The sequence below is a fragment of the Manis pentadactyla genome, chromosome 1 (genome assembly GCF_030020395.1).
Source record: "Manis pentadactyla isolate mManPen7 chromosome 1, mManPen7.hap1, whole genome shotgun sequence".
Classification (NCBI taxonomy): domain Eukaryota; kingdom Metazoa; phylum Chordata; class Mammalia; order Pholidota; family Manidae; genus Manis; species Manis pentadactyla.
The window spans coordinates 193,786,718-193,800,597 of NC_080019.1; the positions used below are offsets into that span (position 1 = coordinate 193,786,718).

Genomic DNA, 13,880 nt, shown 5'->3' on the forward strand with positions numbered 1-13,880 from the left:
GAGCGCTGCCGCCGCCGCGTCCGCCTTCCGCGGGTCGGCGCGCGTCTGCCCGCACCAGTCTTCCGGCGGCCTGGCGCCGCTCGTCCCCCACGCTTCCTCCCTGCACCCTTTCCGCGCGTCTGCCGCGTCCTCCCGGCGCCGCCTCCTCCCCTGCCCGCACCCCGCGTCCCGCGGGCGGCCCCGAGGGAGGCGGGAACCCGGCGCCAGGGCCTCCGCGAGGACACGCGTCCCGGTGTGGCTGCCGCACGGTTCGGCCTCCGCACAGCCCTGAGGGCGGCTCTCCCCGACGGTAGCGCGCGGGGCCGGGGGCGGCGGCGCCCGTGGTGCTCGGCGCTGGAGGCTCGCGTCGGGACGGTTCGGCTCAGCGAAGTGGCCCGGAGCATTAACATTGCCTCCCCGGGAGGTGGCCCCGGCACCCCGCTTGCGAGTGAGCTGGAGGAGACAGGCCCGGGGTGGTTCCGGTGAGCAGGTCATGACGGCCGCCCGGTCCTCGACTCGTCCGCCGCGTGTTCACAAACACCGTCCCTTTAGCAGCACAGGCTAAACGGCCACTTTCTCTAATGCCAGTTCTCCTGTACTTCTTAGGCTGTTCGTTTTCTTGAACGAATACAAGTTCATTAATTGCAACGCTCACTTTGAATCAAAACCAGAATATTAGTGTAACAGGAATGCCAACGTCTAAAGAAAGGGTTTGTTAGACGAGCTAAACGGAACATGTGGGTCTCCCCAGAGCCAGAACAGATCAGATGGGAGTGGGAGGAGATGGCCTTCATAAACGATAATTTTAGGACAACTAAGTTTCTGGATTTTTAAAATCGTGTTTAATACTTCAAAGATGTCTTTTCAAATAAGTGTAATTTTTAAAAGTCGAATTTATGCACATGAACCCTGGGTAAAATAATTTACGGAATGTTTGAGGCGTATGTATAAGAAATACTGCATTCGATTGATAAAAATTAAAAACGTGTTGGCTGTTTTTTAAGAGGACTCTCAATCACCAATTTTAATAGGACTCTTAATCTCAAAAGAAGAATCTTGAGCCAAAATTTTTTTTCCTATAGGTATTTAAAAACATCAAAAAGCATTCTTATATTTTGAACTGAATGGTGGTAGAGCAAAAAGTGGCCCTGTGCTTAAAAGAAGGCAGCATGCCGCAGGGATTTACATCTTTTAAGGGCCTTGAGTTGCAGGGGCCCCTGTGGTTAGGGTGGGTGAGCGCGCATTGTTATCCCCAGTCTAGCTGCCTGCGGAAGGCACCAGTTGGTGTTGCCACTTGAAGCCGTGTAATCAGGCTCTCGTCACGTAACTGAAACGGACCTGCCGGCCAGATCCAGCAGAGACTCTCAGTCTTTCAGTTGTGACCCTTTATCAACTCCTTCCTCAACCCTGCTTGCCTCGGTGATACCTCACTCGCGCCCTGAATTTCCTTCTCTTACCTGGCCTCTGGTTCTGAGCCTCCCTGCCCAGCACAATCCACCCACCCCGGCACACTAGCCCAGCTGTCTGGGCCAGGAACTTGGGCACCCTCGCTGCCCCTCCCTCATCTCCAGTGGTCAGCCTGTCACTGTCTTAGGTCCATCAGCCCCCTGAATGTTTTCTCTGATGCTGGAACCACTTTCGGCCCAGTAGCTCCCAGATGGCTCTCCTAGCCTCCAGGTGTTTCCCTTTTAATCCACTCACTTGCAAAGTGATCTTTTTCAAGAGCAAAATGTGTCATGCCACTCCCTTACTTAAGTTTTTGATGCCTCTCAGTTGCTCGAAGGATAACATTCAAAGTCCATAATGGGACCCACTGGACAAGGACTTGGCCAGCCTCTAATCTTGCCTGTCCGCCAACACCCACGCAGGCGCACGCACCTCAACGAGCCATGCTCTGGGCATCTTGTGCGTTGTCTCCTCCCCAGAGCTATCCCACCTCCCCTCTCTGCACGCAGGGTTTTACTTGGGTAATCCCACCTTGTCGGCTTTCGCTACTGCCTCCAGGATTCCACCTCCCTCCCTGTCACCTGCTCAGCCTCTGCCTGGGTTTGGTGGAGCTTGTACACACTGTGCACGTGCTGTTGTGCTTTCCTGCCAGGACCCCTTCCCTGCCGTGGGCCTCACCTCTGCCTACCTAGAGCTGAGAACTGTGCGGGACCTCTAGTGGGAGTGCCACGCATTCCGGCCTCTGCTGCTGCAGTGGCCACATGGCTGCCTTCTGTGTGTCAACTCTCCCTCTGCCTCTCTCTTAAAAGGACACTTGCAAACAACTGAGCACATTTGTTCAGTGTGAACATCAAGTTCATGTGATTCTGAGCACAGAATGAATAGATGGTAAAAAATGCCAACTAAACGTATCTGACCCAGGAGCTATTTTTAAAAGACCAAAGATGTGACTGTTTTTTTGTTTCCTTCCTTTTTTTCTAAATCTTGGAGACTTTAGAGTTTAGTAAGAGTCAGCCTTGTTGACCTTCATCTTGAACATGAGCCATCTTGTGAAGACAAATATGAACATGCATGTAAATTGACTTTAAAAGTACTTTCTGCACTTAAACACCCCCAATATCCATTTTGATATTTAGTGTATTTTATGCTATAAATCTGGCACATTTAAACAATAAACATTTGGCCCAAAATTTATGTTAAAATGCCGATTTTAGAGCTAGACCTGATAAAACATTAAAGAACTTAAGGTTTGCTTAGGAAGCACTCTCATTAAACCAGGTCAAATGGTTTCAACTGTCATCTCCATGAGAGAGCAGCCGTCTCCAGCCACCCCCAAACTCCTTTAAATGTGACTCAGTTGATTTGGTACACTGACTGGTTCCCTGATATCTGCAAAATTACTACTTCTAAATAGATACCCTGCTCCTTTTAGGCTTTCTAAGGTAGGCAAATTATGTCGAAATTCCAAAACTTTGAAAACTGATAGGGGGTGATGACCAGTGACCAAGAACTACATGATGTCATCTGAGATTTCCCCAAGTCTGCCTATATAATTCATTTGACATATTGCTGACTATCATAAGTCTGGAATTTTCAAATAAGGCTTGGAAATATTCCCCAGATTTTTGACTTACAAAAAAATTAAATTTAGAAAATCCAGTGTTGGAGTATGCGATAGGAAGGTAAGGGTGAAAAAAATGTTTGGGCAATGCCTCTGAAATGTGATTTCCTTTTCAGATTTGGGTGTCTCCTTGCAGACTGAAGTGATTGATTTAATCATGATGGCATGGCTGTCAAGATATTATTACCACTATTGTCAGCAGCCTAATAATTACTCTACAGGTAAGCACTGAGCTCTTTCTCCTGGGTCTGGAAGTTAGCTTAGTTCATCAGAATTCTGTGTTAAAACTAAAATCCTCTCCTGGTGCTGCAAGAAGAGGGCCTCACTGCTTTTGTTGTCTATTGTTGGTCTCTCCTGGGCTTAGGTGCAAAAAATCTACACGGCCATCGAGACAATTATGATTTAGTAAGAACTGTCACTTGTTTCAGCAGGTATAAGCTAATCGCGAGGATAGCATTGCTCAGATGATGTTTGAAATGAGGCCAAATATGTTGTCTTGCCAATGGGTTTCAGCCCCAGGCAAGTTCACTATGGATTCAATGTGACCAAAGAAATGACAGTAGAACATTCTTGGGGTGAAAGGGTTATACCCAACTTTATTTCCATGGTGGCAGGTCAATCACTAAAATCCCATTCGCTCAGAGAGAGTCTGCATGCAGCAAGCTGGTCTCTGCCTCTCCTCTGGGCCTCTCTGCCCGCACAGCCGTCCTCTGGGCCTCTGTCCTTGGCGCTGCCACCACTCCAGCCTCTGCTCTGCAGTCTTGCGGCCTTGCAGCCGTGCCACCATGTCACCCAGAGCACTGGGTAGAGCTCTTTATATGGAGTCAGTAACAACGTATTGCCCACACGTGTAGTGAGCTAGCCAACCAGAGCCAGGTGAGAATCCTTCATTTTATCCACATATGTACAAAAATATGAAGAGGCAATGAGCAAAACTCATACCAGTGTCTCATCACCAAATATGCTATAGAAACAAAATGTCATAGCAAAGCTGAGCTATTGTGGAGAATGTTAATTGAAACTGAAAGGCGGTCAAGTCTGAGGCTTGATAACAATCATACAATAAACAAGCTTCCCTCGATGGCTGAGAAAGCAGGGTTTAATTCTGAAATTAAGAAAGATGAAAAATGGCAGTGCTATTGTTAGAGGGCATGAAAACATGAGCTGTAGTGGTGTTGCTAACCATGGCCTGTGCAGCTGAGACGAAGCCACTACAATACACATGGTGTCCATTTTTCTCGCTTTATAAAGATGGGCACTGAGAGGCAGATACTTGATGCTGAGAGCATGATAGTGAGGTTATCAGTCCTGGGTTCAAGTGCCAGCTCTTGGACCTAATAACTGGATGGCTGCGGGCAAGTTACAACCTCTGTAACCTGCAGTTTTCTTGTCCACAAATGGGGGCATTGCTGATCTCCACAGTATCGTCTTCCTCCAGGGCAGGCTAGCTGCAAAACCCTAGTCCACCTTTCAAAGGCCAGGTTGGGTATTGCTTCTCTGATCCTCCCATGGTGCAACACCTGGGTCCTCGATCAGCCTCTCCTGAAGGCGGTGCTGGGCTGTGGGCACCCACGGCTGTCGCCACGCTGGGCCAGTGAGTGCTGCAAGGCCACAGCCCATGCCCCCTGGTTTGTCTCATGTCTCAGTGTGGGGGTGCTGGGCAGGTGGGAGCCTGGCCCCAGGGCAGGGCTCCATTGGTATTTGTGGGTCAGAAGGGATTTACCTTTTGTAGAGCAGAAGAGACTCTCTGGGCTCCCTTCTAAGTCACCTTCCCTTCTCCGGGGCACTCACAGTAACTGATGACTGCACGTCCTCCCCCACCAGGAGGTGGGACCAGATGGCCGGTTGTAGCAGGGTTAGAAGCACAGGTGATGTTTGGCTCCTCCTGACTGTTCAGTGACTTGACTCAGGTATTCCACGAGCATCTAAGAACATGTGCCGGGTGGCGGAGGCCTACTGTGCTGGCTGTGGGGAGTATGGTGGGGCCGTGGGGAGCTCTGGGGGACCGTAATTCTGTGCTGTCTGTGGAGCTCTGTCAGGTGCACCGTGCTGGCTGTGGGGAGCACTATGGAGCTGTGAGGAGCTCTGTGGGGTATACTGTGCTGGCACTAGGGAGCACTGTGGGGCTGTGGGGCACTCTATAGGGACCTTTGTGGGGACACAGGGGCCAGGGTACACTCTGGAACTGGGGGCTTTGGGACCCAGCTGGAGCCCAACAGTGGTGAGGGCTGAGGTGGACAGGTGGGGCTCCCACATGCAGCCCCAGGGTTTAGCATTGTGCCTGGCATGGAGAGGGGCTTCATGCCCACAGTGACTAGATGAGGGATGGAGGAGGAGGAGAGTGGGAGGTGAGGGCAGGGAGGAAGCTGGAGCGGGGTGCACTCGGGTTGATGTTGGGGGCAGGATGGGGTTTGGATTCAGCAAGGTGACCAATGCAGGCTATGATGGCTGCAGGCAGAGCAAGGCAGGCGTGGGCCTCATGGTCAGAGGTGTAAAGTGGACCGGCAGTCTGCCCCTTGCACAGGGTGGCTGAGAGCAGGCAGGCCTGGAGTAGGCATGGGTGGGGGCAGGAAGCTGCAGGAAGCTGGGCTGGGAAAAGGAAGGGATTGGCAGAAGCAGAGAGAGAGCAGGGTGGCTGATGGTACTGTCAGGGCTGATCTGGAGGTTTGTGTGGCTCTGGGCCATGACTTGCACACAGTAGGTGCTTACTGAGTAGCTGCCAGTGAGCGAATTCACGTCTCCCCATGTCTCCCCTTCAAGTCCTCGCATCATGCTAGGTGGCCAACGGTCTCATCAGGAGTAACCCTGGAGCCTGGGAAGGAAACCACGGCTGCGGAGAGGATGTGTGTAGATCCAGAGGCTCAGCTGAAGGGGCGGACAAGGCCGCACCCCGGGTGGTGCAGGGGCATGCGGCCTGCTTTCCCAGAGACTGGGGGTCGCCAGAGCCCTCTGTTCCCACTGCACCTGCATTCAGGTGGCTTTCTGTCTGGAAGTCAGCCGGGCATGGCCCTCAGGGAGGCCTGGGGCACTGCTCTGCTGCCTGCCTGAAGCACCTGAGAGGCAGGTGTGCAGTCTTACTGTGGGTTGAATTGTGTCCCCAAATCTGTCCACTTCCTGACTCCCCGAACCTGTGAGTGGGGCCTTATTTGGAAATTGGGTCTTTGCATATGGAATCTAGTTAAGGTGAGGTCAGACTAGACAGAGTGGGCCCAGATCCAAGGACTGGTGTCTTTATAAGGAGAGAGAGATTTGGACACACGTTTGTGCTGGGAGATGCCCAGTGGGGACAGAGGCAGAGACTGGAAGGAGGCAGCTGCAGCCAAGGAAAGCCGGGGATTGCCAGCTGCCACGAGAAACTGGGAGAGGCACAGACGGATCCTTCCCTAGAGTCTTCAGAGGGAGCTTGGCCCTCCCGACACCTCGATTTTGGGGTTCTGACCTCCAGAACTGAGTCCACCTCGCCCCCCATATGTGGTCATTCGTTACAGCAGCCATAGGAAACAAATACAGGCAGTGTCAGTACTTGGGACAGGGGCTCTGGGTTCAAGTCTAGGCACATTTGGGTCCTGCCAGGGTTGAGCTGTGTGTCCACGAATGAGTTACTTAACTTCTCTATGCCTTGGTCTCCCCTCAGGCTGTTGAAGGATGGCATTACCCGAGCCTAAGCTATCAGACAGTGGCTGGGTGCCCAGCAGGTGTGAGCACCCCAAGAGTACCAGTTAGGTGTGAAGGATGGCATGTTTCAGAATCTAGGTTCCTGGCAAGCTCATTACTCTGAGGGCATGTGCTTGTTCTCTGCCTGCCTGTACTCGCTTCTGTGGTACCGCTGTAGGCTTAAACTATAGAACTTTATCCTCTCTCAGTCTGCGGGCCAGAAGCCCACAGTCAGGGTGTCTCCGGGCTGTGTCCCCTCGGAAGGCGCTCGGGTGGGGTCCTTCCTGCCTCTCCCAGCTTTGTGGGTGCCAGCACTCCTTGGCTTGTGGCTGCCTCACTCCGACCTCTGCCTCCTGGTCACATCACAGCGTCCCCGTATGCCAGGGCTCCACCCTGAGGCCCCCATGCTGGGGCAGGTGCTTAAATGAAGTGTCAGGGCACCTGGGCCTCCGAGGAGCTGGTCGGGTGCAGGTTGTGGAGAGAACAAGGCCCTGGACCGCTGCCCGTTGGGGTTTCATGACTGTAGGTGCCTCAGGTTAACTTGGCATCATACAGGCTCAGCTGCTGCTCCTGTTTTTATTTTCAACACTGACATTTTTTAGGACAGTTTTAAGTTCACAGCAAAATTGAGGGCAAGTACAGAAAATAACTGTATACCAGCTCTGTCCTGCACAGCCTCTCCCATTGTCAACACCCCCACCAGGGTGGGGCCTCGCCTTGACCGATAGACCTGCACCAACACTGCTGCCCAGGGTCAATGCTCTCCTTTAGGGGCTCCCTGGGGGCTGCACGTCGTGAGTTTGGGCAGATGTGTGGTCATAGGTATCCACCATCATAGGATCAACATTCCACACCGTACAGGGAAGTTTCACTGCCCTCAAACCCTCTGCTCCTCCTGTTCACCCTCTGCCTCCTCAGTCCCTGGCATCCACTGATCTTTGTACCGTCTCCATAGTGTTGCCTTTAGCTTCTTTTTTTTTTTTGAGAGGGCATTTCTCATATTTATTGATCAAATGGTTGTTAACAGCAATAAAATTCTGTATAGGGGACTCAATGCACAATCATTAATCAACCCCAAGCCTAATTCTCAACAGTCTCCAATCTTCTGAAGCATAACGAACCAGTTCTTACATAGTGAACAAGTTCTTACATAGTGAATAAGTTCTTACATGGTGAACGGTGCAAGGGCAGTCATATCACAGAAACTTTCGGTTTTGATCACACATCATGAACTATAAACAATCAAGTCAGATATGATTATTCATTTGATTTTTATACTTGATTTATATGTGAATCCCACATTTCTCCCTTTTTTTTATTTTTTGTTTTTAATAAAATGCTGAAGTGGTAGGTAGATGCAAGATAAAGGTAGAAAACATAATTTAGTGCTTTAGCTTCTTTTTTAAAAGAGCATTTTAAATGGAAGTCACTTGAAACTTACAGGAAAGCTGCAATACAGGAAGAGTACAAAGAATACTCATGTACCTTTGACCCCAGCCCACCCATCTCAGGTTTGCTCCATCTGACATTTGTCTCTTCTGTGCATGTCTGCATCAGTGTGGGTCCGAGTCATTTGAAAGCAGATTGCATACATCATGAAACTTCCTCCAAAATCCTTCAGTGTGTTTCCTAAAAATAAGAATATGCTCTCCCATAAGCACCAGTGGGATTCTTGGGGAGAGATCAGTGGAAAGTCCCTAGCCCCATGGAGGACATGCCCCTCTACTCTTCCATTCTGATCCTTCCCTCTGGGAACCTTGTCCTGCCCTCCCTCCCCTTTCTGGGCCTGCCGCACTTCCTGTCCTGTGCCTCTGACTTCTCACTATCAGGTGCACCCTCAGCCTGGGGCTCTGCAGGACTGCCCTATATAAACTCCAGGCAAAGGGGACGGCCTTCGCTCTGCTCATGGTGGATGCTCACAGAGCTGCATCTGCCCAGAGCAGCAGTTTATCATCCACACAAAGGCATATCCATATACAGGCCAGGAGTGCTCAGTAAACAAGTGTTCTAGAAGGTGGGAGTGATCCGCAGCGTCTAAATGCTCCAGAGTCAAGGAAGAGGAAGACTGAGAATTGAGAGCGGTGTTGAGCAACAGGGTCGTCACTGGTGACCTTGAGACTTGTTTTGGGGAAGCCGTATAGTTGACAGCCTGATTACATTGCTTCAAGAATTCTGGGAAAGGAGTTAGGATAGCAGGAATGTGTGTATGGGTGGGGATGTGGCACAGAGAGCAGGCTGGTGTCCAGGTAGTATATGAAGGTCAAGGATTTGTGGCTTTACATGTGGGAAAGAGTCTAACTGTTGAGTGATTATTTTTGAGTGAAACAACAGAGAAAGCACTTAGGCCTGAGCTTGGCACATATAAGGGCTTAGCGACCGACCAACCAACTGTGGGCTCTTACTGTTAATAGCCACACATGCAGAAAGGTCCTGGGCTTCCTGCATACCTGAGGCAGAGATCTCCATGCCCTACCCAACCTCCAGTCTCCAGTATTAACAATGGGTAGCCCAGTGGGTGGTGGCCTCTCCAGGGGATGTGTCTTTAGCTTTGAAAAGAGAAACCTTTGTTCCTGCAGAGCTGGCCTAGGAATGGATCTGAGCAGCTGAGACCCCAGAACTGGCAGAGGTGGATGGCCTGAGGACCCGGGCTGTCTGGTCTTCAGGCTGAGACACTTTGTGGGGAGCAAATTATAGTTGGCCTGGTTTAAGGAGAAAAAGGAGTCTTCCATGAAGCCTAAGACATGGGGCCCGAGAGACACAGGCACCCCCATTGCCCATGAGGGTTTGAGTTAAGAGTTCAAGTATTTTGAGTACGTGCCTATGGCATGTGGCCATGGCCTTCCTCCCACTGCCTCCATTACTGGGTATGTGAGGTGACCATAAACTCTGGACACACAGATGAGATTTTCTGCACTTCTCCAGGTTGAGATGGCCTTGGTGACATACTGTATAATCAAGCCCTGCTTCCAGGCCTGATGGACATCCTGTGTACCGGGTGTGCACAGATAGCTGCTGGGATCATTTTTGTGTCTATTCATCATTAAACATCTTTACGATTTTAGCAGTGGAGGCTTACAAAAAAATCCTTTTTCATGTAATTGCTCTCAGAAAAGAGCCAGCAGTGTTACTCATTGTCACCAAAACCCAGATGGTATTTTGATTCTGCACTCAAATTGGCTTCTGCATTTCTTTCCAGGCCCTGTAAGCGCCTTAAAATTTCCATTTCTCAGGTCAAGCTGTTCTTTGATCAGTTGGAGAGTACAGGACACATGCATTTCTTGGTCTCTCCCAAACTGAGACATTAAAAAGCATACGTAAGTGTACACATATTTTGAGAAGAGGAAGAAGGGCACCCTCTCCCTGGTACTCCATCACAGCTCATGCTTTGCTGCGTGTCGTGCAGAGGCTGAGGAAGGTGGGAGCACTGAGCTGTCTTTGGCTAAACCAGGGCCAGAGCACGTGACCAGCCTTCCCTGTGGGCCAGGCTGGCACACGGCAGGCATGGGCCTCCTGGTTAGAAGGGCACAGTCGCACCCCACTAGGCTGGTCAGTAAATCAGTTCCCCTTGGTTCCCAAGAAAGTCACGGGACCAGGCGGGGAAGCGACAGAGTCAGAATCACACCTCTGACTCCAGGGCTCTTTGCTCCAAGGGAAGGAAAGGCTGGAAAGAGCCTGCTGCCTGTCCCTAAGCTTCTGTCCTGTGATGAGACAGTGGCAGGTTGGGCCGGGCCTTCAGGGGAAGGTGAGCTCGGAGGTAAGAGGCCGCCATGCCAGGCCTCCAGGAGTGGGCTGACCTGGCATTTCCCCAGCTCTGGATGTCTTGGCTGATGCTGGTCTTGGTGCCACCTGGCCCCTAAGTTGTGGAGTGTGGAACATTCTCCTTTACCCTACATTGTGGCTTCTGTCCATTTCCTTCCCGATATTTGCCATGTGTGGAATGCTGGCATGATTCTATGATGCCAGCCTTCGACTTCAGGTCTTCAGGGCCCGCCAGGTGAGCCATGTCAGCATTCCGTGGATTTGGAGGTCCGCCTACTGGCTGGCTTTCCATAAGGAAGCCGAGACGATGGAGCTGACTGAGCAGCCCTGGCTGTGGCAGATCGGAAAGCTCAAGAGGAAGCTCAACATCAGTGGTAGACTTATTTTAGGATAGATGGTCCAAAATGGGAGCCCCCATGCTTATTTAGGAAAACGCTCAACCAGAAAATGACAGATTCCCTAAAATTACTCCATTTGTTTTTCCAGAAGCCCCCAAAGCCTGGGAGTGGAATGCCTTCATCTTTTGAGGCACTGAAGCTCCATTTATTACAACTTCTGGGAACCAGTCATTTGATGCAGATATGAATATTCCTGTGCTCTGGTGAAGTAGAGAGGATTATAGGAAATGATTTTCAGAAATACTGAAGCATATGTAGTTCCATTAAGTTATTAGCATGGTCATACATTGAGAATGGTGACAACAGTCAAGGCTTTGGATTACATTCCCCCTCCCAACTTCTGTGTTGAAACCTTTACCCCCAGCACCTCAGAATGCCAACTTATTTGGAGATACAGTCTTTAAGCGGGTGATTAAATTAGAATGAGGTCATTAGGGTGGGACTTAATCCAGTCTGACTGATGTCCTAAAGGATGTGAAGACCCAGACTCACACAGAGAGAAGACTGCGTGAGGACACAGGTCAAGGAGAGAGGCCTCAGAGGGAACCACCCCTGGCGACACCTTGATCTTGGGCTTCCAGCCTCCAGAACTGTGAGAAAAAACGATGTTGTTGAAGCCACTCAGCAGTATTTTATTGTGAGCCTGAGCAGATTAATTCAGGGGTGGGGGAGGTGGCAAAGCAGTCAGAAGCAGCATTTGACTTCAAGTACGAGTCCTACAAATGCTGCAAGCTTCAAGCTCAGGGTTGCATGCACAAAGTAAGTGCTGGTAAATATCTGCTCACTACTGATTGGTTAGCAGACGGGGCTGAGGGTGCAGAAACTGCACCACAAATACAGGCAAGTGCTCCCCCCACTGCACTTGCCTTCATCAGCCTCCTCAGACACCTTGGAAACTGCTCTTGCCGGCAGCTACAGCTCTGACTCTTCACATTTACTTGGGAGACAGAGGAGGGTATATCATGACAACTGTTTTCTCATTAGGATAGTGAGTACTTGTGAGAGATTGCAGGTGCACACCACAATCCCCACCCTCCCCTTCCTTCTGAGTAATAGAAGTCCAATTTTATTTGGGGTGGAGATTGCCCATCTCAGGGACTGTCTTTTCCAGCCTCTGGGCCCTCTTGGCCCTCATGTGGTATTCTGCCAAATTCTGGGAAGTCTCCTTTAAAGGGAGGGGCTGCCTATCTCACATCCCCCTGCTGCTTCTTTCTGTTGCCTGGAATGTGGATGTCACAGCTGGAGTTGCAGCAGCCATATTGTTTCTTGAGTTGACTCTTAGAAGCCACATGTGGCAGAAGAGAAAAACAGAAGAAGCCTGGGGTCTGATGACTTCATGAAGTTGCCGTTTCTGCCTGGAAATGCTTGCTTTCAGAATTAAATCTTCCTGTGTTTAAACCACTGTAGTCAGATTTTTGCTGTATTCAGCTGAATCTAATCCTAACATTTTCCATGGATCAAGATCAAATGAAGACATTTTAGTACAAAGAGGTTTAAAAAAATACATTTTAGTATAAAGAGGTTTAAAAAAGTACATGAGCAGACACTTGGTGAGCAGAATACCTCCTTTTCTGCTAGCCCTGTGGGATCTGAGAACTCAGATAAATGGGGTGCCCTTCTTGTTCCCACATTTACAACTTCACTTTCTCTTGGCCCTGATGGAAAGGAAAGCCCTGAATACACTCCTTTATCAGCAGCCCCAAAGCCCTGCCACTTGCCACCCTTAGGACACAAGGCGTGCGGGCAGAGCAGCAGGGCAAGCTGCGGAGGGAACAGTGAACGTCTTTTCCTTTCCTTTGTGTTTCCTGTTCTTGGCTTTTGCTCCATCTTTATCCATGTTAGCATTTCCATGTGTTTTCTCTGTAGATGAGTGATTTTGGAAGTCCGTTGGAGCTTGGCGGATCAGAAAAATAAGTGGGGTGGTGGAAGGGTGAGAACGGGCTCACCTAGACAGGGGCCCAAGGTCCAGGGCCTTCAGTGCTGACTCCTGTCCCCAGGCAGATGCAAGCCTCGTTGGAGGTCGCGGGTGAGGGGTCAAACAGACCCCAGAGGCATCCTGGAGGGTCAGCAGCGAGGTTCCCTGTGGCTGTGGTGCAGAGGCTAAGTGCGGGTACAAATGGGAAATCTGGCCCTGTCACAATAGGAGTGCTCCTAGGCCACAGGGGCGGGGCCAGAGCTGCGAGCCAGTCACACTCAGTCACCTGTTACTGATTGACTGAGGTGTTTGTGGGTGAACAGGATGACCTATTTCAAAATAGCAGTCTCAGTAGACGCAGCTGGACTTTCATACCTAAAGACACGCTCCCTCCCCCTCTCTTAGGGTTAAAGTTCTTACAGATGCTCAAGGACTAATCCAGGGGTCTCCAGAGGCTGCTCTGGTCAGCCATACCCACACGGGGGTGGGGTGGGGGTAGGGGTAGAGGGGTGGATGATGATTTAGAGGTAAGGTCCTGGGAGGCAGCCCTGGCCTCGGACTTCCCTTTGGAGGCCACTGTCCTGGTTGAGGCTCAACACAGAGGTGAGGGGTTGCGGGGGCTGGCTCCATCTCTGGCCTCTCATCCAGGCCAGCACAAATTAGACCCCACAGCTCGCCCTGCGCTGATGTGGCGAGAACTCTGGCCCTCAGCCATTCTAGGACTGGCATAACCTGATAGGCCGGTGCTGTGCCTTTGTGGGAGGGGTTCGCTCTGGACCGGCCTTCTGTCTCCAGGGGGGCACCTGGGCTGGGCCTCCCTTCCCCTGGCCTTTCTCCGTCCTGTGTGCTGACCTTACCCTGATTCCAACGTGCCACCTGGGCCTTTGGTTCAAAGCTTATTTGAAAACATAGTCCCATGAGTGACCAGTTGTTACCAGTTTTCAGAGTTTAAATATTTAAAAAATTTTATGCATAGCTGGTCATGGGCCTGCTGAGCTTTTTCTAGAACAAGGATGGTGCCCAGAACCTCCCTGTCTTTGGGGAGGGGACCCCAGCAGTAGTTCTCAGCCCCATCCTGGCAGGGGAGCTTTCCCCAGACCTGCCCAGG

General features: G+C 50.9%; 2 long non-coding RNA genes across 2 annotated transcripts; one reads left to right on the forward strand and one right to left on the reverse strand.

Annotated features, from left to right (window-relative positions):
• Positions 1–306: 306 nt before the first annotated feature.
• Positions 307–12,537, forward strand: LOC130684323 (uncharacterized). Its single transcript, XR_008998578.1, has 3 exons — positions 307–427; positions 3,163–3,267; positions 11,329–12,537. It is a non-coding gene; the product is annotated as an uncharacterized LOC130684323 (long non-coding RNA).
• Positions 7,825–11,408, reverse strand: LOC130684324 (uncharacterized). Its single transcript, XR_008998579.1, has 2 exons — positions 9,263–11,408; positions 7,825–8,329 (listed from the first exon to the last, which is right to left on the reverse strand). It is a non-coding gene; the product is annotated as an uncharacterized LOC130684324 (long non-coding RNA).
• Positions 12,538–13,880: the final 1,343 nt, after the last annotated feature.